Source organism: Eretmochelys imbricata, chromosome 1, assembly GCF_965152235.1.
Source record: "Eretmochelys imbricata isolate rEreImb1 chromosome 1, rEreImb1.hap1, whole genome shotgun sequence".
Classification (NCBI taxonomy): Eukaryota; Metazoa; Chordata; order Testudines; family Cheloniidae; genus Eretmochelys; species Eretmochelys imbricata.
Genome location: NC_135572.1, coordinates 275,112,212 through 275,139,846, shown reverse-complemented (window position 1 = coordinate 275,139,846; position 27,635 = coordinate 275,112,212).

Here is a 27,635-nt window from a genome sequence, read left to right as displayed (position 1 = left end):
TTTAAATTTTAATTAGAATAGATGACTAGAATACTTACAATTCTCCATAATTTGTACATGCAGCTAATCAATGTCTGGAAGGGATACCCCATGTTTTGATAAAAAGATTAGGTTCCTATTCAGAAAGAGATTTATGGCTGGCTGTTAAAATTATTTTAGGTCTTCCCATACCATTCAATTTGTGAATGAGACTCATTTTAAAAGTATGATTCCCCCCCACCCCAGTTCTTTTACTGTAAGAATGCCTAGAAGGGAGGATTCTTACATTAATATGTATACTGCACTAAATGTGCTTTCTAGCACTTATCAATACTGGTAAGTTATACAATTCTCAGGATTTGAGAGACCTTGAGATTTATACTGCCATTCTATCATTTTATTTTATGGGGGCCATCTAGAGCTGTAGGCACCTCCCAAAATTCAAGAACAAACCGTTAGAAAATCTAAAAGATCTCTATTCCGTATTTCAGTTCCTCAAACTTCCAGAGGACTAACATCCAATTAAAAGTCTTGCCCACAAACACAAAAGACCTGAATCTAACCCAACTAAATAATCTCTCAACCTCTAGCAACCCCAATCATTTTTAATGCCCATGAGAAAAGATGGGTTTTGCACTGTACCTACAATATTAAAAAACCTGGGCTGTAGTGAACAAAAGAGAAAGCTCATTCAAGAGTCAAGAATCCCCCATGGAGGACATTCTGCGGTATCTCCTTGTTTGTATCAAGGGAGCTCCAGCTTGAATACCTCTGCTGAGCTCAACTATGAAAATGCGGCCTGAGGAGAGACACGATCCCTGAGGTAACTTGAATCCCAAACCATGTAGAGCCTAATGAAGTAGGTTAAAACCGCCACCTTGAAATTCCTCAGAAAACTAACCAAAGCCAGTGGGCATTCAAGTTTCTGAGTAACCCTGACGTTTAGTCCCATTTAGTGTTCATTGCATCAACATAGTCATGAGGGAGTAAAGGCATGGATGATGGTAGGTAGGTCTGCATCAGAAGGAAAAGATCACAATGTTTTGGCCAGATACTATAAAAAAGAAAGTGTTTGGTTACGGCAGCTATTTTGTCTTGCAAAAATCAGCCCAAGATCTAATTAAACTTCAAGACTGCAGACCTGAATCACAAATGATGGATATGCTTCTACCAGACTCTTCCAGTTTCTTCCCGCAACCCACCGTCATCACTTCAGATTTCTCTAGATTATGCCTCAGCCAATTGACCTTCAGCCACTCTTGAACTTCAGAAAGACACTTATTCCACTGCAACAGCCATGTCTAATGGAAAAATAGACCTGGTAAATATCCTTGGGTGAAATCCTGTCCACCTGGGAATTTTGCCATTGATTTCAATGGGGACCAGAATTTCACTTCATTTTAAAATTATTAGTTAAAACCCATAACAAGAGGTTCATAATATCACTTTTATATTTAAAGCATCTTTTGTGTTATTTTTACAATACATTTTTTAAAATGTAGTGATTTTTTCTGAATATTTTGTACATTTTAAAAGTCAGACATCAGCCAACTTGAGGGTTTTTTAGTAACTCTAATAGTAGAAAATAGTAAATAAAAGATTTTTTTGAAAAATATACTCCTTTAGAAAGCCCAATCCTGAACTCCTTACTCAGGCAAAAATCCCATTTAAGTCATGCACTGAGGTTTTACCAGAGCAGAAGCAGGACCACTGAATAAACATTTACAAGATTTTCAAGTTGGAGAGGAATCTATCTACTAAACCTAACCAATGCACCTGGTCAGCTATTATATTATAGGGAGCCATACAACCAAAGTAATTTCAAATTGCTGTCACATAATAGAAAGACGTGCTTCTTCTGCATGCTCAAAGAAAGTGCACTCTGATACAGCTTGCAGTCACAAGAAGAAAAGTGACCCTCAAAACAAGAAAATGATATCTGACATCATCATGCCAGGGTGGATAACAAAAGAGCTAAACTCAGTTTTTCTACAAGTGCAGAAGAGTCAGCAATAAAAACAGTTGTATGATTTCTACCATAAATATTCTAATAGAGAAAACAAGCTGTTTCCTTTCTGACCTTTGGAATATTTTAATGAGTCTTTCTGATGTGCCTGGGCTGCTAATTTCATCAAATGTGTTCCCCTTTCTCTAATTGTAGCATCTTCCAGCTATTGTAGAAGTCCATGAATAGGTAATACCAGTGCAATACCCTGTGGCGACAGTAGTTTTAAGGGTGCTATGTAAAATCAGTAAGGCAGTAAAATAAATATAATGTAATTTCTATAGTATTTTTTGCAATCAAAAGGCTGTTATCTTTTAACATTAGGATATTAAGGCATTTATCATAATATTTTACAGTAATGGGAAAAATTGTGAAACATCATCAGGCAATAAATATGTGCCCAGCTCTGTAAGGCAAATCCTACCAAATACAGTGTGGTGGGGAATAGATCTTCTTTCTTGATGACTCTCTCTCTTTAGGAATACGACAGGATTCATCCATGTTGTTTAATATATTGTATATATGTGAAGCCAGTAAGGGGGATTGTGAGAAGAAGTTATGGGGTACAATATCACCAATATGTTGCTGATACTTAGTTCTGTCTTCACTCCAGTGAACTTGGCTGGATCAGTTTCTCTGACATTCAAGTCCCTGCTCTGCCTGATTTGGAATTGACTCTGGGTCTCCCACATCCCAGGTAAGTGTCTCTGTCCCCCTCCCACCTTCCTTCTTCCTGCGTGAAAAATTTCAAAAGGTCTCCATTTCATTCTGAGGTAAAATGAAAATGAAAATGTCAAAATCTCAGAATTTTTCATGTAACTAATTTCTTGTTTTCTGGCCAGCCCTTCATGGCAGCATGGTGAAGAAGAGGAAATAGTTCTTCTCTTCTCCTCTCTCAGCACCACCTGTCAGATCCTCAGCAGCTTTTCTACTTCACTGCCTAGTCTTTCCTTTTCCAGTGGCATTCATTCCTACTGAGCCCTCAGGCCCATTCTGTCCACTCCATGCCACTGATCCAAGCCCAGCTGGGCTTCTTCATTTCTGTAACATATTGTACAAGTAAACTGATTCAGGTTTAGATTCAGTGCTGTTTTGCTAACAGAGCTCCAGCAATGTGCTCCACAGCTTATGCACTAGGCTTACCTCTAGCCAGGTTGGGAATCTTTGGTTGAAATTCAATGGCTTTAAAGGTGCATCTCATTACAGCTTTCTTCCATATACAGGCAGCAACACAGTTTCTGCCTAACAGTATCCATATCCTCTCTTCTATATGCTACCCAATATATCCCCCACTTTGTCCTATCCTATCTCCAAGAGAGCCCCCTTGAATAGCACTGTCCATATCCCAACTCACAAAAGTCATACCCCCCACTATGGTCCTCTCTCTTCTTTCCCATAATCCTGGGCAAGCAAAGAGAGAGAGATGGATGAGAGGGGCCAGGTGGAAGAGGAACGTGAGATAAACTCAGAGTGAGAGAGAAAGAAACAAAGAAGAGAAAGATAGGAATGAGAGAAAGCAGACACTGAAAGGTGTGAAGGAAAAGCTAGACCAAAACAGACAGACAGAAGTAAAAGGAGGAAGAACAAGCTCAAGACACAAAAAGTTCACACATCATTTATGAATTAATATAAAAGCTTAATGCAAAATATTGTGATAAATAACCCCTCACACAAGGGAAGAGGGGAAAAGGTAAAGGTGGAACTCGGACAGAATTGATTGGTGGGGAAATGGCAGGCAAATCTCACAATTTGCTTGCATAGTTTGGGTCCTGATCCAGTTTTCTCTGAAGTCCATAGTAAAACTCTTGTTGAGATCAGTGGGGAATCAAATATTTGGGAAGATTAAACACCAGAAAGCAGACAAACCATGCACAGCTAATTTCTGTACCTTCTAAATCCTAAATGAAGCACAGCTGAAGACAGCAGTGAGTCCTCTCTTATAGGGTACACTGACATTAGAGATGTGACATTAGAGTCGTATATTTATAAATGGGAACATATTTTAAACATGAACTTTGGATTCAAGACATTCTAACCAAAAGGTAGAGATTGTTTTTCAAATATTCTTACTGAAAATGTTTTTTTTATTTTGTGTTTGGTTTTAATTAAAAACAAAACCATCTGTCACAGGGCGCAGACTCACCCAGCAGCGCCTCCTGCTGGTTGTTGTCAGGGAATTAGCATCCAGCCTCCGGAGCACCTCCTTCAGGCCGTTTTCTCGCCACCCTTTGCCCCCATGTCCCTCCCAGACCCCGGTGCCCTTGTCTTGGGTGCTGCCCCCTGGCAGTACCTCTACAGTTCTTGGTCTCCCACTCCCAGGGGAACCCCCACCCACTATCCCCACCTCACCTCAGTCTTAGGCTACTGCTAGTCACCAACTAGCCCCGCTCCCTGGGGCTAACTACAGTATAAGCCACTCATCACAGGCGAGGGGGTTTGGACCTGCTGCCTCTGCCTACCCGTGGCTGTCCCTCTGCAACCCTGCACCTATTTGGCTTGTAGTCAGGCCCGCAGCCTGGGGCTTCCCAGGCCAGAGCTCCCAGCCCCTCTGGCCCTTCCCTAGCCCTGCTCCAATGTCGGTGTCCAGCCCTGCAGCCAGGCCCTTCTCCCTCTACAGACAGAGGGAGACTCTACTGGAATTTCTGGCTCAAAGGCTTTATAGAGCCCCCTGGGCCCTGATTGGGGCATGGCCCCCAGCTGCCGCCACTTCCCCCAATCAGCCGGGGTTTTACTCCCTTCCCCAGCCCTAGCCCTCTGCAGGGCTTTTCCAAGCCCTTCAGGGCTGGAGCGGGTGTTCACCCCGCTACACATCCCTCCTCCCCAAAATGCTGAAATATAAATGTATATATGCAGATGGATTACTGAATACATGCTTGGTATTTAAAATTGGTATTATAGCCTGTACCTAGGGCTCCAGTTCCGGGGATCATGTGATTCAATCAGAATCTAAACCTACTTTTTTTAAAAAAGAAAAGGAGTCCTTGTGGCACCTTAGAGACTAACCAATTTATTTGAGCATGAGCTTTCGTGAGCTACAGCTCACTTCATCAGATGCATACCGTGGAAACTGCCTGCAGTTGATAGATTTCCACTCCATACGGCTAAATGCAGTGCCTTGCATAATGACAGGTTTCAGAGTAACAGCCGTGTTAGTCTGTATTCGCAAAAAGAAAAGGAGTCCTTGTGGCACCTTAGAGACTAACCAATTTATTTGAGCATGAGCTTTCGTGAGCTACAGCTCACTTCATCAGATGCATACCGTGGAAAACGGTATGCATCTGATGAAGTGAGCTGTAGCTCACGAAAGCTCATGCTCAAATAAATTGGTTAGTCTCTAAGGTGCCACAAGGACTCCTTTTCTTTTTGCGAATACAGACTAACACGGCTGTTACTCTGAAACCTACTTTTTTTTAAAAAATGGAAAGTTTCTTACCTTTGTGACTGTGAAGGAAAGCTTGGAAATGTTACCTATGTGTAATTGATGCAGTGAGGTCTGCCTGAGTCTTCAGGCAGCTTAAAACAAGAGCTATAGGAGATGTAAACTGACCCATGCATCTCAATAATGTGTTAACCCCAAGACATGCAACTTATGGAGGAGCTTGTCATCACCACCCCAATAGATGACTATGTGTAGCAGAAGGGGAAGAGTGCAGCAGGCTCAGTGTACCTACCCAAGCAGATACACCCAGCAATTGGGGTATCACTTTCCTCTCCCCTTTGATTCATAGATTTTTAAGGCCAAAAGGAACCACTAGATCAGTTAGTCTAACCTCCCGTAAAACAGAAGCCATTAAATTTCACCTGATATTGAGCCCAATAACTTGTATTTGGATACTTCATATCTTCTGGAAAAGCATCCAATCTTGATTTGAAGACTACCTTTTTCCTTGTTACCTTTTTCCTTGTTACCTTTTCCAAAGCTTAATCACTTTCACTGTTAAAAATCTATGCCTGATTTCTAAATTGAATTTCTCGGGTTCAAATTCTAGCCATTGGTTCTTGTTATGCCTTTCTCTACTAGATTAAAGAGCCCTTTAGTACCTGGTATTTTCTGCCAGAGAAGATATTACACACTGCAACAAAGTCACCTGTCAATCTTCTTTTTTGATAAGCTAAACAGTTTTGCTCCTTGCAGCTCTCACTATAAGGCATTTTTTCCCAGTCTTTTCATCTGTGAGATTTCCTTGTGTTGGGTGCAATACCTTTTGTGTCAGAAAATTATCATCTGTAATTTTTAGAAACTCTAACAATGTTTTACCACTGGCTGCATGAGACTGCCAGCATATGACTCCCAAACTGAAGCCTCCCATAATAACACAATTTTTCTTACCACATGTTAGACATGTATTTAAGGAGTAACTCATCCTTGTCTCTGGTTTGACTTGGTGGTCTGTAACACCAATACTCCTTCCTGGGCCTTGTTGGGTTAGCACATTGATCTATGTGTAGTCAGGACCCTTTGGTTCTGAGTTATCAACACCTTCAAATCAGGTAACAGTGTCTTTAAAGTAGAGTGCCACCACCCTTCTCTTGACTGACTCTGTCCTTCCTTAATGGGTTGTAATGTTCTCTATATGGCACTCTCCATGTAAAGAAGCAGAGTCATTGTGACACAGCAAATTATCCAAGTTATGATGTGCTTACAGCTCCAGATCATCTTAAACTGTTCCTGCAAATGTGTTTGTAAATCCTTTTCACAGTGCCTTCATTCCTACCATACAAACATTCCATGTGATTTAACACAAAAAGTGTTGCAGCCAACACTGGGGAATTCTTTATTTGGCCTTGTCTTAACAGATAAAGAGGTAATGATCACAGAACTAAAAATTAGTGGTAGCTTAGGTACAGGTGATCAACTTGATCAAACTCTTGATCAATAACTTGATGAAACTCTTGATCAATAACTTGATCAAACTCTTACCATGCAAACAGAATAGAGACCAGAGCAATATATATATTATATATATATTTGATAGTTTGAAGCTGAAAACAATTATGAATTAAATCAGCTGGAAGGAAGAATGTAATTAGCAAAATATGAATGTAATTGGGAATTGTTTAAGAACACTTGATTAGATTCTCAAAAATCTACAATTGAGAAAGAAGGCCATATTAGTTAAAAATTGACCTGGATTAGAGGGGAAGTGAAGGCTGTTATACATTTATATTTATAATAAATGGAAGAAAGAGGAAGTTGATAATAATGAATATAAATCATAAGCTAGGACCTGTAGAAAATTGATAAGGGAATTAAAGGGACACAAGGGAAATCTATGATCAGCAGAGCTAAGGACAATAAGAAATTTTTTAAGTAGATTAGCAACTAAAAAACCCTGAGAGTAGTTTTGGTTCATTAATAGGTAGAAATATTAGAATTATTCAGTAATAATACAGAAAGGGCAGAAGTGTTCAATAAATATTTGTTCTGTATTTGGGGAAAAACAGATGATCTAGTCATACCATGTAATGGTAGTAACACTCATTCCATTCTACTAGTATCTAAGGAGGTTGTTAAGCAGCAGTTCTAAAGTTAGACATTTTAAAATCAGCAGGTTTAGATAATTTTAGACATGCAAGAGTTTTTAAAAGAGCTGGCTGAGGCACTCATGGGATCACTAATGTTGATTTTCAATAAGTCTTGGAACACTGGGGAAGTTCCAGAAGGTTGGAAGAAAGCTAATGTTGTACCAACATGTAAAAAGGGTATCAGGATAACCCATCTAATTATAGGTCTATCAGTCTGACATTGATGCTGGGCAAGAAAATGGAGCTGCTCATATGGAACGTGATTAATAAAGAATTAAAGGAGGGTAATATAATTAATGCCAATCAGCAATGGTTTATGAAAAAATAGATCCTGTTAAACGAACTTGATATCTTTTTTTTAATGAGATTAGAAGTATGGTTGATAAAGGTAATGGTGTTGATGTAATATACTTAGACTTTTGTAAGGCTCTTGATTTGATACTGCACAACATTTTGATTAAAAACCTACAATGATATAAAATTAACATGGCACTCATTAAATGGAGTAAAAGCTGACTAACTAATAGGTCACAAAATATAATTGCAAACGGGGAATTGTCATCGATCAAGTGCTGCTAGTGGGTCCCACAGGATCAGTTCTTGGCCCTGCACCATTTAGCATTTTTATTAATGACCTGGAAGAAAATATAAAATCGTCACTCATAAAGTTGCAGATAACACAAAGACTGGGGGAAGTGATAAATAATGAAGAGGACAGGTAACTGATACAGAGTAATCTGGATCACTTGGTAACCTTGGCACAAGCAAACAATGTGTGTTTGAATACCTCCAAACTTAAATATATACATCTAGGAACAAAGCATGTACAGGATAGGGCACTCTATTCTGGAAAGCAATGGCTCTCAAAAACATCTGGGAGTTGTGGTGGATAATTAGCTGAACATGAGCTCCCACTGTGATGCTGTGGTCAAAAAAGCTAATACGATCCTTGGGTGCATAAACAGGGGAATCTCAGGAAGGAATAGAAAGGTTATTTTATCTGTGTATGTGGAACTAGCATGACTGCTTCTGGACCGCTGTGTCCAGTTCTGGTACCCATAAATCAAGAAGGATGTTGATAAATTGGAGAGGGTTCAGAAAAGAGCCATGAGAATGATTAAAGAGTTTGAAAACATGCCTTATAATGATAAATTCAAGGTACTCAATCTATTTATCTTAAAAAAGCAAAGGTTAAGGGTTGACTTGATTACATTCTGTAAGTACCTACATGGAGAAAACATATTTGATCATGGGCTTTTCAATCTAGCAGAAAAAGGTGTAACCTGGTCCAATGTCTCAAAGCTGAAGCTACACAAATAGAGATTGGAAATAAGGTGTACATTTTGACAAGGAAAGTAATTAGCCACTGGAACAATTTATCACAAATGGTGGTAGATTCTCCATAACTGGCTACTTTCAAATTAAGATTGGATATTTTCTAAAACGTGCTCTAGGAATTATTTTGGAGAAGTTCTATGGCCTCTGTTATAGAATCATAGAATCGTAGCACTGGGAGGGACCTCAAAAGATCTTATAGTCCAGTCCGCTGCACTCAAGGTACGACAAGGTATTATCTAGGCCACCTCTGACAGGTGTTTGGAGATTTTTAAGAGCAGGTTAGACAAAGATGGAGATTTCACAACCTCCGTAGGCAATTTATTCCAGTGTCAGTGCTTAACCACCCTGACAGTTAGGAAGTTTTTCCTAATGTCCAACATAAACCACCCTTGCTGCAATTTAAACTCATTGCTTCTTGTCCTCTCCTCAGATATTAAGGAGAACAATTTTTCTCACTCCTCCTTGTAACAACCCTTTATGGACTTGAAAACTGTTATCATGTCCCCCCGCAGTCTTGTCTTCTCTAGACGGTACAAACCCAGTTTTTTCAATCTTTCCTCATAGGTCATGATCATTTTTGTTGCTCTTCTCTGGACTTTCTCTAGTTTTTCCACATCTTTCCTGAAATGTGGTACCCAGAACTGGACACAATATTCCAGCTGAGGCCTAATCAGTGCAGAGTAGAGCAGAAGAATTTGTTCTTGTGTCTTGCTTACAACACCCCTGCTAGTACATCCCAGAATTATGTTTGCTTTTTTTTGCAACAGTGTTACACTGTTGACGCATAGTCAAACCACTTGCGGTCCCTCCCAGCTTGGTATCGTCCACAATCTTTATAAGTGTTCTTTTTATGCCGTTATCTAAATCATTGATGAAGATATTGAACAGAACCAGATCCAGAACTGATCCTTGCAGGACCCCACTCATTATGTCCTTCCAGCTTAACTGTGAACCACTGATAACTACTCTCTGGAAATGGTTTTCCAACCAGTTATGCTCCCACCTTATAGTAGCTCCATCCAGATTGTATTTCCCTAGTTTGTTTATGAGAAGGGTCATGTGAGACAATTTCAAAAGCCTTACTAACGTCAAGATATACCACATCTACTGCTTCCTCCTAGCCAGAAGGTCTGTTACTCTGTCAAAGAAAGTTAGCAGGTTGGTCTGACACAATTTGTTCTTGACAAATTCATGCTGACTGTTACTTATCACTTTATTATCTTCTAGGTGTATGCAAATTGATTGCTTAATTATTTGCTCCATTATCTTTCTGCGTACTGAAGTTAAGCAGATTGGTATGTAATTCCCTGGGTTGTCCTTATTCCCCTTTTTATAGCCTGGCACTATCTTTGCCCTTTTCTAGTCCTCTGGAATCTCACCTGTCTTCCATGACTTTTTGAAGATAATTGCTAGTGGCTCAGATATCACCTCAGTCAACTTCTTGTCTATTCTAAGATGTATTTTGTCAGGCCCTGGTGACTTGAAAACATCTAACTTGTCTAAGTATTTTTAACTTTTTCTTTCCCTATTTTAACCTCTTATCCTACCTCATTTTCACTGGAATTCATTGTTAGATGTCCAATTACTACTTAACTTTTTGAGTTAAGTTAAAACTGAAACAAAAAAGTCATTTATCACTTCCACCATTTCCACATTTTCCGTTATTGTTTTCCCACCCTCACCGAATAGTGGAGGTTATACAGAAGATTATGCAAGATGTTCACAATGGTTCCTTCTGGTCTTGGAATCTGTGAATCTATATGATTGTATATTAGCAATGACTATCTTCTGGGTCAATTCTTTTCTTGGTATTGCTGGGTATCTTGCATGTCTATTTGTTCCATTACTGATGCTGTCACTTCACATTTTTCTAGTGCCAGTGCATGGTGCTTCTTTAATATTATTCTTTCAATTTTTTACTATTTTCCGTGTAGCATTCTTCAGAAGTAGCACTCAATTATCATTCCCTCCATGTAACAGTGACTTTTCCATTCCATTTTTCAAATGTTCCTTCATAAAAGCCTCTGCCTTTTAATCAACAAGATTTTACTAGTAATACTATGCTGTTCAATAGTGGGAATAAACTGACAGGTTTTAGGCCATTTTTCCTTTTCTTTCTCTAAAACTATTTAGGTTCTTTTTCAGAAAGTTGCAATGATGGTTCCAGAATATACTTTAATTGCTGAAATACCACTTTACTCTCTGGGCTTTGTTGATACTCACAGCTTTGCAGCTAAAATAGTAGCCACACATATATTCTGCTCAGATCAGGTAGAGTAGTTTAAAGAGTGGTTACACTGAAAAGTGATTCTCTAAATATAGCATGCATAGTTATTATTTCTTTGTACTTTTTCAAATGTGCTCAGTTTACAAGTCAAAAGATAATTTTTCTAACTTCCAGGCCTGAAATCTCCTCCTGGGGTCTTAAAGTGAAGCTGAATTCTTTCTGCCTCTTACAATTTCACTAGGTATAAAAAATATGCAGTTAAACCTTAGCTTAGTTTGGTGATGGTGCATGAGACAGAATGGAATCACTCTTCCAGAACTGCATTTTATTTCTGGGGTGCTACTTATAGTGAAATGTGTTTAGAAAGTGTGTGGTAAAGCAAGTGAAATCCTGGCCCCATTAAAGTCACTGGGGGTTTTGTGATTGATCTTAATGCGGCCTGGACTTCACACTATATATCTAATCCAGCAAAGAATTAAAGTGTCTATGGGACTAGTCTCATGCCCAAGTGATTTGGTGGCACAGGACCTAGATCTGTGAAAATGTTAAAGCTTCTGTTGCACAGAATTCTCTACTTTGAAGTTACATTTTTAACTAATGGGAATTTTCATATTAAAAAACCAAAACCACAACCAACCAACCAAACAAAAAATCCTTCCTCTTCCGGTGAGAATCTATCTTTGTTAGAAAATTGGGTCAATTTTTTAATTGAAAAATTTACATGCCCCAGTAAATTTTTTCTTGCCAATGGGCCCATTTTCAAATTTATAATGTAATATAATGAATCTTACTTTTCACAGTTTAAGTACTGCATGCATTTCTGTTGACATACAAAGAGCTGATAGACTGAGTGGTAAAATGACATTTTCGAATAAACGCTTTTCTGACCATAACTACATTTTTTATTATTATTATTATTATTAACATACATGGACTTTCCATATAAGTCTTAACAAACCCTATGCATAACTTATATTAGTTAGCTTTAAAAGACTCATTTGTGTTTGGACAACCTCTTATCTGTATATTTATTTTGTTCTATTCTGAAGATGGTAACCGTACTTTATTAAATCTACTTGATAGTGATATAAGGCTGTCTGTCATTTGTTTCTATTGAAAGGATTTCCCATATTTTACTTTTCCATGCCGTTAATGTTCCGGGATTCCTCCTTTTCCAAAAACAAGCAATTTTTGCTTAAATTATCACAAAAAGCAATCAGATTATAATAATCTATTAAAAGTGTAGTCTTGTAAAATGAATGAAAAACATAGTTTCAATTTTATCAAAATTCTTGAAGGAATTTCTTGAGGAAAAGTGAATTATTTTGGTTGGAATTTGTATTGCCTCATGTACACTAGGGCCAAATTCTGCCTTGGAATGTACATGTGCAGGTCTCATTGACTTTACTCAGAGCCTTTGAACATGCATCCAAGGGCAGAATTTGACACAGGCTGACATTTTTGAAGGGGGTGGAGGGGATGGAGAAATCTTGTCTGACTAGTTTGCTTTTAAGAAGAAAATTCATATTTTTTCCTTTTTTGAAATGGAATTGATGGAAGAAATATGAGGAATGGTTTGGCAAAACACTGCTCTAAACTGCAGTTGAAACAATGCATTTTTAAATAAAGCAAACACTGCTTTCTGCTAAAAGTAGAGTTCAGAGGGCCAGGAATTCTACTCTTTTGCTATGTTTTTCAACACCTCACATCGTCACACGCACCATCTGCAATCTACTTCCCCTTCATATGGAAAAACATGCTAAGAGGTGAAGATCAGTTATCACCATGATGTCCTCTATGGACAATTCTGTGAAGGACTAAGGTATTTGGGGGATGGTGGATTTTAAAATATAGAATGATTTGTTTTAGTTAGTGATGAGATGTTTCAATTTCTTGTCACTGAAAGATAAGCCAGACAGTAATCGTACCTTCAGAAGGTTGCTCTATTTTCCCCAGGGTATAAATCATAACAGAATTTGAACCAAGTTAGTAATCATACAAAAAACCTACTAACTGTAACAGAGGCCCCAATCTTTAGTGACCTGAGTGGTCCAGCTGAAATCAGTAGGATTGGTCAGGAGAATAAAGGCTGCAGGGCTGCCCCAGGGTGTCAGAAAAGTGAAATAATGCAAAGCGAATTCCTTACGTTTAGCTCCCTTAGTGTTACTTATCACAATAAGCTCTGTCTCCACAAACTGCATCATTAAGCTGGCTTTTTAACTTAGTGCTCAGAAGTGCTGCTTAATGCTTGTAAAGTTTGTTTGGCTTGTTTGTTCATAAATTAGTTTGTTTCATTTTACCCAATAAAGTAGTACATCAAATAAACACATACGGTAGCAGAAAACAAAAACGATTCTATCAGTTCCATATATACAGGATACATGTAATGATAGATGCTTTTCTTCAGCTGACCAAGCACCAGAGGAGGAGGTTACCCATTTAGTCTCTGTGTTGCATACTCTCCCTTCCAGGGAATGCTTGTATCAAGTGTGTGAGGGCTACAGGAATTCATCTTCCTCTACAGCCACCACATGTTGTCAACAGGAACAGAATCTGGGATTTTTAGCACCAAAGAATTGGCCTCTACCACTTGAGCTAAAGGAGTGTTACACTTGAATAACTTTTAAAATGAGTGTTATCTATATTATATCTGTCACTGATTGCAGGGGGACAAGAAGGGAACTACTGTTATGGAAGAGAACAATCAGTTCAAACTGTGGCCCTGCTCCAGAAGCACCGGTCTACATAGGGCAAGAAGCATCAGCCTGTTTGATTCTTCCACGTCTGTATCCTTCTCCTCCTTTGCCAGGTGCCTTCGGTCAGTCAGAAAATGCCACTGAAATGGGCTACTAGTAAGATCAGAGGAATGGAGGGTTTATCTTCTGAGAGGAGACTGGAAGAGCTTTGATTGTTTAGCCTAGCAAAATGAAAGCTCAGTGGGGATATGATTGCTCTCTATCAATATACCAGGGCAGTAAACATCAGGGAGGGAGAAAGGTTTCTAACCATCAGAGGAGCGAGGCTGTGGGAACTTCCAAAAGGAGTAGTGGGAGAAGGGGGAGGGAAACATTCTAACTAGTTTCAAGATGGAGCTTGATATATTTATGAACATGAACGGAATTATATAACTGGTTAGTAGGGGACTGGACTTGAAGACCCAGGAGGTTTCTTCCACTCCTTTTGTTCCTATTTAACACACCAATTTCAAGTAAACCAATTAATTTTACAAGAAGTAGTTTCAGGGAAACTTTAAATTTCGCATGTGAGTATTAAAACAGAGCTATTGGTCTATTTTCTTTGCACTACATCATGGGGAAGGTGATTAAAAGTCACACTACTATGGGTATTTATTATTTTGCCCATTTTATTACTTTGGTTATTTGATTCTATCTGCTCTAGGTGTAAAATATTTTGTTAATTAATTCTATTCTATTTATTCTGTTGTCTTATCCAAACACAATGTCTAGTATTTGCAGCTTGACTCTGTTTCAGTTCTCAGATAGGAGGAAAAAATACAAATAAATTTGAATTACTACGGAGAAGACTTGGAGACAGACACTGTAGGGATGATATTTTTCAGCTCCTTATGAAATTTCCTCCCCATCAACAAACCTACAAAAATAATCATTCCGTTTCTTTATTGTTTTTACCAAGCGCACTTAGCAAAATGTTCATGAAGACTTTTTTGCCTACAAGCTAAAAGATAGCCCAATGTATCTTGTATCTGATTTACAGTATGTATCCTTGTGACACTGATGAAATGTGTTTGAGAAACAGATTCACAACAGAGAATTCACTAATCTCACTTTTTAAAAAAATAGGAATATATTTGAAAAAAATAGCCAGAATTTAAGATGTTTTTGGTTTTAGGGAATTTTTTAAAACTCTCATATTACTCCAAAGCCTGTAGTTTCAGTAAGTGCCCTGGTTTTGAAATCATTTTCCCACTAGCTGGGAACTGTTTCCCAACCACTTTATCTGACTCATATTTGACTTATACTGGCTCATTTCAGCACTGTGACCAGCAGCCAGGAACAGAAAGCATGTTCTGTCACTGCAGCTACTAACATGCCAGAAGCACTCTCTCTAGGTTGTGAAAAGGCTAGCAGGAAGGCAGTGCAGTCTAATGGTGAAAGTTAAAGGACTGGGAGCCTGAGGAGTCCTAAGCTACTGATTCAGTGTGTGACCTGGGGCAAGTCACCAGCTGTCTTGATGCTTCAGTCAACCTGACTGCTAAATTAGCTAAAAGCAGAACTTCAATGAAAAACAAAATACCGGTACTTCATCTAAGTTGAATTTTCTTCCGGTAAATGATTTTTTAAAAAAAGTAACTTGCCTGAGGTTTACTATTAGATTTGGTACAGATTTATCAAGCCTCTTCTGTTTCCAGGTATCATCTTATGAACTCCAAGCAAAATAACACAGCTCCTAGTGAAACCTCTTTTCTCCATCCAAATAAAGATGCCCCACAGGCACAGCTTCATGTCAAAGTGGTTTAGGGAGACTGTAAACAATATTAACTTCAGCTAACTAGTTTCTAGGCAGTTTAACACAAGGTGAGCAGCAAAGAATGCACAGTTCTTGATTTTTTAAAAAAGTCAGTTTAATTCACATTTGTGTTTTTAAGATCCGCTTCCTCTTCGTATCACTAAAACAAAAGCACGAGTAGCACTGTGTGCGTATCTCATAGGGATGTATTGCAGACATTTAAGCTCTTTGGTGTTTATAAGGAGATAAAGTTTGGCCTATTTTAAAGAGAATCTTGAGCTTTCTGATTTAGAGCTGTATATTGGATAGATTTGAAAGGCTAGCCTCTACACCTGATATGTTGTTGAAATGAGGCCTGTATTTTCTGTGTCCTCACAACAGCACTATGATCACTGCACTTGGAAATCTGAATCCAGATGTAAAGGAGGAAGCGCTCATGTGTCAATTAACCAGTAACGTCAGCCTGCCAAAGGTAATTTCCTCATTATGGCGGCAGAGAATACCCTGTGGGGGAGAAGTAGAGATGACTTTGTGCTATCCAGTCACCGAAAAGTCTTTTCACATCATCCGTGTTAATACAGCATACTATATATGCTGCAATTTCAATAATGTTATATATGTTCAGTCATTATCTATTAACAGGTTTCAGAGTAGCAGAATCCACTCCATACGGCTAAATTCAAATTTTGCCGTATGGAGTGGATTAAATTTGTTAGTCTCTAAGGTGGCCACAAGTACTCCTTTTCTTTCTTCATTATATATTAAATATATCTTGACATGACAAAGCTTTCTTGACCATGGATACATTTTCACAGCATGAGCCAGCTTGATTTTTACACACAAACTCATTGTACAACATATTTTATAAAGTTTTCCTGGGCAGCAGATACAGCTTTCTCAGAGGTCTGTTGGAAATGATGGTATGAATTCCCACAGGAACTAAGAAACATCACAGACCTTTCTACCTGCCACTGCAAGTGCAAGCTGCACTTCTTTGACCTCCATTCTCTAACATAAACACTCCATTTCACATACAATTCTCCCCCTTGAGAAAGGGTGAGGGAGAGAACCAACTACACCTCATAGCTATTAAATGCATTGCTTAATGCACAACTGAAGGCACTCACATATGCCTGTAAGAGCCTATATACAATAGAACAGAATATATTTGAATTGGCCTTTACTGTGTGCCGTGATATGATTATTAGACATCAAATATAGTATATAGTAAAACAAAAAGGGCATATTAAGTCAGGATGACTTAAAGCCAGACAAAGTAATAGAAAATCTTCCATAGGTAAGAATTATATGCTGGTCAGAGAATCAACTAGGTGGTTTAACATCTGTTTTCCAGTTGTAAGAGGTTGTATACTAACTTCCATTTTGCAGAAGCTGGTTATTATACAGTACCTGCAATACTTTGTTTCTGAAAATACACTAATTTATGCAGTGTTTATTGTGCATTCATCTTTCTGTTGCTTTACTGGTGTATTTTATTGGTCTTTTTTCAACCAAAAAAATAATCTTTTAAACTATTTGTATACAAATATATTGGAGCTTGTCAGTTTATGTGCTCTGGAAATCTCAATTACCCAGAGAAGTTCCATGAAGAGAATGATATTGCATAGCTCAGTAGAAGAGCAGTAGCTTTTGCATGGGCCAGATTCTGACCTGGGATGAGGATACACAGCTTTCACACAGATTTACATAGCAACTACTGTCTATATGCAGCCGAGACCCTAGCTTGGCCTCAGATGTTTATCAGATCCAATCAATATAACACATAGTTATAGGTGACACTGACTTTTTTAGTTAAGGTTATATTGAAAGCTTATGTGCTATTTGGCATTAAAAGGTAATACATTTTAAACAGACTTTTTAAATATTTTTGTGCAGCAAATTGTTAACTTTCAGAAATGTTTGCTGCAGGATATTATTCCAGGAAATATCACAGCAAGTTTTAAAATAATACTAAAATGCAGCATTTTTTTTAAAAGTGTGTTTACATTTAAATCTCAGGTAAAGTACTATACCACTTTTCTTCTCATAATACCTGCTAATATGCAGTTCAATACATTTTTCAAATGTGAAATCCACACAAAAAATGGATATCCAAAAGGATACAGAACTGAATTCCACTTATAATTAACTATTTAACTGATCAAAAGAGAACTATTGGATCAAATTTATCCTTGGTGTAAATCCCTTTACTTCATTATGATTACATCAGGGTTGAATTTGGCTAGGGTGACCAGACAGCAAGTGTGAAAAATCGGGACAGGGAGTGGGAGGTAATAGGTGCCTATATAAGACAAAGCCCCAAATATCGGGATTGTCCCAATAAAATCAGGACATCTGGTCAGCCTAATTTTGGCTGGTCTAAATTTGGCATCTTCTCTTCCCTTAACTCTATAACAATGAAAACCTAAAGAAAGCATTAATTTTGTCCTATTCATATTTTCTCTGGTAGGTAATGACATACCTGGAGAGTCATAAGGACTATAAATGAATGGTTGCCAGTAAAAATCTTTTTTTTTAAAGAGGCAGTTGTATTATAGGAGTCAATTTTCAACTTCAATTGGGATATAAAAATTGTATAAAATATTCAAGACCCCAGTCTCAAATCATCCGAGCATCTTTCTGACATGAAAGACGAGTTTAGAGCCATTTTTTGTTCTATGAATGTTGACCCAGGAACAATTTCACTCTCATATTACAATTTGAAAAAATCTGCAGGCTCTGTGCAATAAGATTTTAGCACATGGATTTGCACCTTTTGAAGGTGCAACTTTAAATGGGAAAGGACTAGGTCTTATAGTTGGGACTGTGTGTATATGTGTGTACCAGGATTATTAAAGTAAAAATGAAAGTGGTGATGACTGAAAAAAAGTGGGTGCGGGGAGATCAATATTCTTTACAATGCTTGCTGCCTCTTGATAAAACCACAGGACCCTTTTTTATTAGTCAGAAATGTAGCCTTCAGGGAGCAGGAAGAGTCATGGGGTTCATAAAAAGGCGTTCTGAGCCCTTCACCTCTCGGTCTTCATTTCCAGTACATGTCAGTAGGGGTCAATAGTTATTACCATTGGATGGCTGTTCAGTGGCCTCTGAGAAATAAGTTGATGGTCTCTGTGACAGAGTGGGATATATCAAATTGTAGATTCCATTTTCTTTTGGGATCTCCATTTTGTATTATGTGCTGAACACATGTCTAGGCTTGCCCCAGGCAGCTCATTTATTGTAAGGCAAAGAGTGTCAGGAGCAGGACCTGGGTGGACAGACTTAGTAGCTAGAGTCAGAGGTTGGCCTAGTGGCTAAAGCTGGGGACAGGGGACAGGAGCCATCACGGCCCAAAGCTGGAGTTAGGAATCAGAAATTAAGCCCAGATTCAGAGCTGGAGTAAGGAGTCAGGAACCAGAACCAGTGTCAGAAGTCAGGCAAGGGAGCAGGGCTGGGGTGAAATGGCACAGGACCAGAATAAAGCAGGAGCAAAGTTGGATACCAGACAGTCAGTTTAGAAGCATGTAGATCCAGCAACTGGGTCCACTTCCAACCAACTGCTGACCGTACAGAAAGGCACTGGGCCAGGTTGTAACAATCGCCATTCATTTTTTAGTGGGCAGGTGTCCATGTCAGAAAAATCACCTTCATAAGTGGAAACCTTGTTGGAAAATTCAGTGGAGAAACTGAAAGCTGAGGGCCCTAAGATCCTCAGCCCTGCCTAATTCTTCTTTGTGTCACTTCAGTGGTGTGCAAGTAACTTAGTTTCCTCAGTCAACTTAGGATTCTCCATGCACAGGGGAATCCTTAGCGAGCATAAACCCAGGGTTGGCAGCTTTATGCCACCTGATTCCCCCTCTCTCCCCCCCCGCCCCTGCACAACCTTTGGTTACAGTGGTTGAGGCCAGAGCTTAGAGTGTTCCAGCCAATCCCTTCCCAGTGCAGCAGTGCCTATGGGACCACTCCAGTTAGTGTAAATCTGAGCAGCACGTAGGGTTAGAGACACCTTTCTCTTCTCCCAATCAGGGGGCCCTAAGGCTGCTCTAATTTATAACAGAGGCTGACCCTAGCAATCCCAAGTGCTAGGATCTGGTGCTCATGCTGAAGTATGTGAGGGTGGTTCATTGGTGTCTAATAAGAAAAAGCTGTTTGTTCCAATTACTACAGCAAAAGCCATAGCAACAAATTCTAAAAAAAGCAGCACTATAATTCTGTGAAAAGATGTTTTTCAAAACCTTTTGGGATCAGTGCGTCACAAACTATGTCCTCAAAAAACATACCTAGAGGGATGTGTTGATACTTAGGGGCTGTCCATAAATTATATAACATATTAAGGGGCGGTTCCTGAATTTTGCATGTTTGGTTCACTTGTTTCAGCATTACAAAGTGTTACAAGGGGATGGGTGGGTCTTGAATATCACCGGAAATGCATTACATAATTTATGGCCAGCCTCTTATACTTCTCTAAGCCCTTATGGGAAAGCTGCATAGAATTTAAGGTCACACTTTATATGAAGGTTCCACGGATAAATAGTTTATAAAGAGTTAACAAAAGATGAATAGAAGTTTTAATAAATATTTAACCAATTGTTATAGAGTCTAACAAGTTACTTATAACCACCGATAACACTTTCTACTGATGTGTTTGTAACAGTCTACAATGCATACTACTCATGTCTGTAGTATGCTTGTAATAGCTATTACTCATTTATCAGCCCTTTATAAACTATTTATAAATGGAACTCTACTATCAAGTGACTAAATTTAATAGATATTAAACCAACAGGATTCTATAGCAATTATTGTAAAAATCTAAAGAATTTAAAAGGGAATGAAATCCTTTCTGTGTTTCTTGAATAATTCTACAGAATTCTACAGCAGAAATATAATTTTCTATTAAATTTAATGTGACAAAATTAGTATTTTCTATTACATCCTACAGGGCTTCTCCATATGAGGATAGCAGGGAGTATTTCCTCCTTTCATATGCAGACATCAAAACTCAATGTCCAGGCTCTATAATCAGAGGATAGCCTCTGTATTCTCTGAGGGGATAGAGGGGGTATACTTAACTAGATGGCAATGATGATTGTTGCTTTCTTCCTGAGCTGGTGGTGAGGAAAAACAGCCCAATGTTTAGGATGGTAGCCTTGGATTTGGGAGTGCAATTCCATGCTCTGCACTTTCTGTGTGACCTTGGGCAAGTCATTTAGCTTCTCTGTGCCTCAGCTCCCCATCTGCCAAATAAGATAATAGCACTTTCCTACCTCACAGGGGTGTTGTAAGGATAAATACCTTAAGGAGAGTGAGGTGTTCAGATACTATGGTGACAGGGCCATATAAGTGCCTAGGTTGTGTGGCTGGATAGATATATAGATAGAGCTCACTAAATTATTCTCATGTGGGAAGGATCTTCCAGTAATCCTGACTTCTTTTAATACTTACTTGTGCAAAGTTACAGGCAGGTCTTTAATTGAGTGGGAATTTGGGAGAACACGGTTCCCTTTGTTGAAAGAAAGTAATTAATGTTACTTTAATTAATATTAATTTAAATAATTAATGTTACTTAAATGTTAAGTGAGAGGAAAGAAATTTACCACCTATGCCCTCATTATGAATTAACCAGTTTCATGGTGGCAAACAAAAAAAAAAGACAGCCAAATGTCTCTGATTTCTTTAAGAATGTGAGTTTGAACTTGGTTTGGGCTGTGCAGTCACTGTTTTGAACTTGTAGAGATTAAAAATTGACTGGTATCACAAAATTTTAATTAATTTAGCTGCAATTCTCTATATAATACACATACAGTGATCTACCAATGTAGAAAGTCCCCCAACCAAAGATAATTCCTCTTTGAGTAAGACCAATCAGACTGATGATAATGCATAATGCATTGCAACGTTCAAGAAAAATTACAGTATTAGCTTATCATGTTAAAAATTAAATGAAAAATATAACATTTACCATTTTAATTCATACACATTGATTTAATTTGGGGATATTATCACCATTTCTTATATTCCTGCACCACAACTGTTGGCATTCAAAGTGTGTGAGGAAAGCATTTCTCAGTTGTAACCCTTTTTTCCCCCTTTTGGCTGTTTATAATAAGGGGTTACAATTACCTGCTTCAAAGATTAAAATCATTTCATAATAACAGATTTCAATGCACAAAGGAGTATCATCTTGGTATGAAGAACCTCGAAGATGTATTTGAATCCATAGGAAGGTAAATATCTACAGTTACTCCTCGCTTAATGTTGTAGTTATGTTCTTGAAAAATGCGACTTTAAGCGAAACGATGTTAAGCGAATCAAATTTCCCCATAAGAATTAATGTAAATGTGGGGGTTAGGTTCCAGGGAAATTTTTTTCGCCAGACAAAAGACGTTATATACATATACAATATAAGTTTTAAACCATTTTAAACAAACAATTGAATACTGTACTCAGCACACAATGATGATTGTTAAGCTTGGTTGAGGTGGTGGAGTCAGAGGGTGAAAGAGGGTGGATCATCTGGCTGCTCCTCTTGCTGTACTTTCCAAAGTGCCAAGGGGGGCTCACCCCCTGGCTCTGCACCAGGCTTGCCCCCACTCCATCCCTTCCCCCAAGGCACCACTCCTGCCCCGCCTCTTCCCTCCCCTGCTCCACCCCTACCCCCGAGTGCGCCGCGTCTTCACTCCTCCCGCCCCAGCCTGGTGAACACTGCAAAACAGCTGATTGCTGCAGTCTGGAGGCAGGGAGAGGGAGTGGGGAGTTACTGATCCATGGGGCTGCCGGTGGGTGGGAGGCGCTAGGGTGGCTGTGGAGGGGAGCTGATGGGGGGCTGCCGACCCACCCTCGTTCCAACCCCCCATGGCCAAACAGTGTTATAAGCAAACATTGCGCAACTTTAAATGAGTATGTTCTCTAATAGATCAACGACGTAACAATGAAACAACGTTACCCAAGATGACATTAATTAAGGAGTTACTGTATTCAGTTTTAGTCCTTGGTAATTCTGGAAATAAAATTGACACAAACAGATGAAAAGTTAAATGACATAATTAATTAGCCTGTTTCTAAAGTTTTAACTGACAGAAATGTGATTTGGAACAGATTGTATCGCCCAGGTCCATCAACCAAAATAATCAACAAAAACATATTTACTTCTAGGCTTCCTCTGCCTGTAGCAAATGCAATGTCTGTTTCTCTACAGCAATATACAATCCCTTATTCTAGGAGATTTGTAAAAGGAGCTGCTTTCCCTGGTGACAATTGTTGACAAAGAAAATCACCTTCTACTGTTTGCCCAGTTCTCTGAGCCTACCCTGAAGAACTGACTGAAGCACTGATCTCGCACTGATGTAAATAGCAATGGCCCAGAGCGTCCACACTAGCTGTCCTGTTTTTGGTGCAGTTCTGCCCTTTTGTCCATATTTATCCCTCCAATACACTGTTTCAGTTGCACCATCCTCTGGGTACCTATACACATTTCAAAAGGCCTTCTGGGAGGCTAAGGGGTTTGTGGGAGATGGGGTCAAACTCCCACGATTCTCTGGGAAGGGCAGTCATTTCTATAGCTATTTCTCAAAATAGAGGCCAGGAAGAACAGTTATAGATCTCTCATTCGTTCTATAGAGAAATACTTTTCTGCTTAAGATCCTGTAAATTAATTGTGGATGTCTCAGGCATCCCAGAAGAGCTAGTGGAAGGTACACTGACTGCATCCTCAGACAGCCGGAAAGAGATCAGCAGTTGATGAAATTCACAATGCGTTTCCTCTCTGACAGAGTAATTGGCTTTTGGTGTTACTTTCAAGATGAAGTTCACTGCTTTCAGAACAGGATTTCAACCACACACTTGGGATAAGAGATCTTGAGATCTAGGATGTGCCTGCCGGGCTTGTGAATGAAGGACTAGACTTTCCTTTGTCTCTGTGGGGATCTGGCTCAATCATTGCAGTGCTACGATGAGATCACAACTCACCCTGAAAATAAACTCGTGACTGTCCTGACGAGGCTGGCTAACCCACATAGTTAATGGTCAGTTGGGAACTAGTTTGCTGTAGAGTTGAGAAGTTCATGCTAGGTGCTACTGTGGCAATATACTGACAGTTGCAGGTCTTGTGAACAAGATGAGCAAATAACATTGAATGATCTGAACTGATTTGGCTTTCTGAACTGTGCCGGAGCTATTACGCTCCTGTGAGACAAGCCTCATGGCTAGGCAAAGTGCAGGATGAATTTAAATGCTTTCCAATAATGGACTGAGGGCTACATTCTTCCCATCCCACAGCATCAAAACTGATGAGTTCTCTAGCCCCATAGAAACTTTTGGTGACTCTGCATGTCCACTGCTCTCCTGGGTCATAAAGCTATTCCCTGTGTGGTACAGAGACCACAATGTTGATGCAAAAATCATATTAATAAAAGTGTTATAACTTATTTTTATGATGTTAGCTCATTACAAACGTGTTTGCATTCTTACTAGATATAAAAAGATACAAGTAGGTTATAGACAGGATGCTTGAAAATATAACAACACCTGTGAAAGTTTTTGGTTAGTTATGTTATAAAATGTTCAATCTAATCAAAGAAATTGTGGAAGGCTTCTGCTTTCTGGCACCCAGAAACTAGCTAAGTGTCAAGATGATGATACCTCTCTGGCCATAAAAACTGTTTACCACCCCCAAAAGTGTTTATACAAACTTTAAATGGCAGCTTTCCTAAGGCTATATGTAAGGGGACTGTTGCCCCCTTACTAACATTCAGTGGGGGTGTCTTGGTTGGCTAGCTCCCCGTACTAAAAGGGGAAGGGTCTAAGGGAAATCAGGACCCTGAGACTGATAGTCCCCAGGAACAATGGGGAGAGGCCAATGCTCCAGGTCAGCCTGAATGACAGGGCGGGCAAGCTAATCAGGGAGTCAGGAGGCCAGGGAGGTCCCGTCCTCTGTGTGAGCTGGAATTGCCTGGGTCACACAGAGGGGGGCTGAGCTAAAGAGAAAGCAGGGGTGCAAGCTGAGCTGGGGAGCAGAGCTGTGCCAGATCCAGAGAGAGCAGACCCTGTCCTGGGAGCAGAGCTGCAGCCCCAAAAGCCAGAGGCACAGCCCAGAGACAGCAGACTTGCCCTGGGAGCAGAGCTGCGGCAACCAGAGCCAGAGGGGCCAGAAAAGCAGCCCAGGAAGCAGGTCAGTGCTGGGAGCAGAGTCACAGAAGCAGCCTGCAGAGCAGACCTATCCTGGGATCAGAGCTGTAGCAACCAGAGGCGCCAAAGAAGCAGCCAGGGAGCTGGAGGCAGAGCAGCAGCAGCAGTGCACAGACAGAGTGCTGCAGCTGTAGCTGGAGCAGTCTGGAGCTGGGTGCGGTGAGCGGCTGGAGAGAGTGAGGGGGACCCTGGACAGCGAGCCCAGCACAGGGAGACTCCTCAGCCAAGAGGCTCTGCAGGCCAGACTTGGATCGTAACCCTGACAGGGGGCGGGGGCGACACTGGGAAGAAGGGTCCTACCACTTAGAGCCTGAGAGCGTGTGTCCACCACCAGAGCAAGTGTCCAACCCACAGCATCCCTGCAGCACAGCCAGGGCCTGAGAAGAAGGCCTGGGACTTACAAGAAACAGACTGTGAACTGCCTGGACATTCCAGAGACACTGTTTGTGATGTTCCCTGCCACAGAGCGGGGTGATGTGTTTCCTTTAACCTTTCCCATTTTTCCTTATTCTTTTTAAAATTAATTGTTGATTAAATTGCTCTCTTACCCATCTCTCTTACCCAACTCAGAAAGACAAGAAGAATCATCTCTCCAAATGATGACAAATCAACAACTCCTTTAATAGCTCTTTAAGCTAAAGACTCACCCAGAATTCTTTAATTGTAAAAGACTGTTTTGAGAAATAAAAACACAGTTTTGTTTCCTGTTAAACCCTAAGGAAACTGAAGGAATATCTCAGAAAATGGACCAAACAAAAAGAAAACAGTTAAACTCTAACTTCAAAAAGTTATTTGGGATTTTCCTGCCACAGAAGAGCAAAGTGCTGCATAGTGATTAAGCAGATTGCATATTCAGCAGCTGCAGATGTCACCAACACCAACCCCCAAAGGCAGGAACCAATTAAAGGCTGACAGCAACCAACTCTAATTCTAAAGAAGTCTGAAAGAGGTTTTCCTATAACTTCATGAAAATAGGAAGAAGAGTATAAAAATTCTCAAGTGAGCACCAAGCCACACACCCTTGGCTATCCTGCTCAATCACACAGCACTCAACACAACTCATCCTGTCCATCTCTGCAAGCAAGGTGCCACAGACAGCTTAGAAGAACAGAGATGATTCAAAAAGAAACCAAAGTAAGGACAACCTCCCCAAGCAGGGGTGCTCGAGCAATTTGTATAGTGGGGGTGCTGAGAACCACTGAATGAAACTGTAAACCCTGGATATGATTGAAACCACTTCAAGCCTGGGGGTGCAGCAGCACCTTGCGGACTCCTAGTCTCAGCACCTACGTCCCCAAGACCTCAGCATGGATTGATGAGAGGAAGTTAACTAAAAAACTGACAAGGGATTAGATTTTAAAACTCATAATGATTTTATTGGAATATGGAAATACTGATGTAATTTAAGATATTAACAGTTTCTCTTGTTAATCACCAAGTGGCTAGGCCATGCATTCCTCGAGTGGAGACAAGAGCTAACCACTAATAAACAGATAATTTAATTAGATTTAAGTTTCTTAATATTAATTAACTTGCCAGTTTTAAGACATCTCCTTAAATGGCATCTTCTAATTAACTGATTTAAATATTGTCTCTGATTTCATAGGTTTTAGTTCTGATTGCTTACCTTGCCCATCTATAAACTGTCTGGTTATTATTAATAACCAGACAGAGCTCACCTGCCTTTAAACAAATTTGTTTAAACAAATTTATAAACAGTCTTCATTTTCTTTTGATGCACTAAGAGTGCACTGACAATCATTTGGGGAAATAAGACCTTGCTCTCAACCTACCATGAAAAATGGTGCTCCCACCAAAGCCCAGGTAGTCTCTTCTAAAGGCTCTACACTGCGAGGCAGACAGAAGAGCTTGCAATGGAATTAACCAGTTAACCATTTATGTTCTCAGAGTGGTAGCCGTGTTAGTCTGTATCAGCAAAAAGAATGAGGAGTACTTCTGGCACCTTAGAGACTAACAAATTTATTTGAGCATAAGCTTTCATGGGCTAAAACCCACTTCATCAGATGCATGCAGTGGAAAATACAGTAGGAAGATATGTATATACACAGAGAACATGAAAAAATGGGTGTTGCCAAACACACTATGAGAGTGATCAATTAAGGTGGGCTATTATCAGCGGGAGAAAAAAACCTTTTGTAGTGATAATCAGGATGGCCCATTTCCAACAGTTGACAAGAAGATGAGAGTAACAATGGCGGGGGGGCGGGGGGGAATAAGCATGGGGAAATAGCTTTACTTTGTGTAATGACCCATCCACTCCCAGTCTTTATTCAAGCCTAATTTAATGGTGTCCAGTTTGCAAATTAATTCCAATTCAGTAGTTTCTCGTTGGAGTCTGATTTTGAAGCTTTTATGTTGCAAAATTGCCACACTTAAGTCTTTTACTGAGTGGCCTGAGAGGTTGAAGTGTTCTCCTACCGGTTTTTGAATGTTGTAATTCTTGACGTCTGATTTGTGTCCATTTATTCTTTTGCGTAGAGACTGTCTGGTTTGGCCAATGTGCATGGCAGAGAGGCATTGCTGGCACATGATGACATATATCACATTGGTAGATGTGCAGGTGAACGAGCCCCTGATGACGTGGCTAATGTGATTAGGTCCTATGATGGTGTCACTTGAATAAATATGTGGACAGAGTTGGCATTGGGCTTTGTTGCAAGGATAGGTTCCTGGGTTAGTGTTTTTGTTGTGTGGTGTGTGGTTGCTGGAGAGTATTTGCTTCAGGTTGGGGGGCTGTCTGAAAGCGAGGACTGGTCTGTCTCCCAAGATCTGTGAGAGTGAGGGATCATCCTTCAGGATAGGTTGTAGATCCTTGATGATGCGCTGGAGAGGTTTTAGTTGGGGGCTGAAGGTGATGGCTAGTGG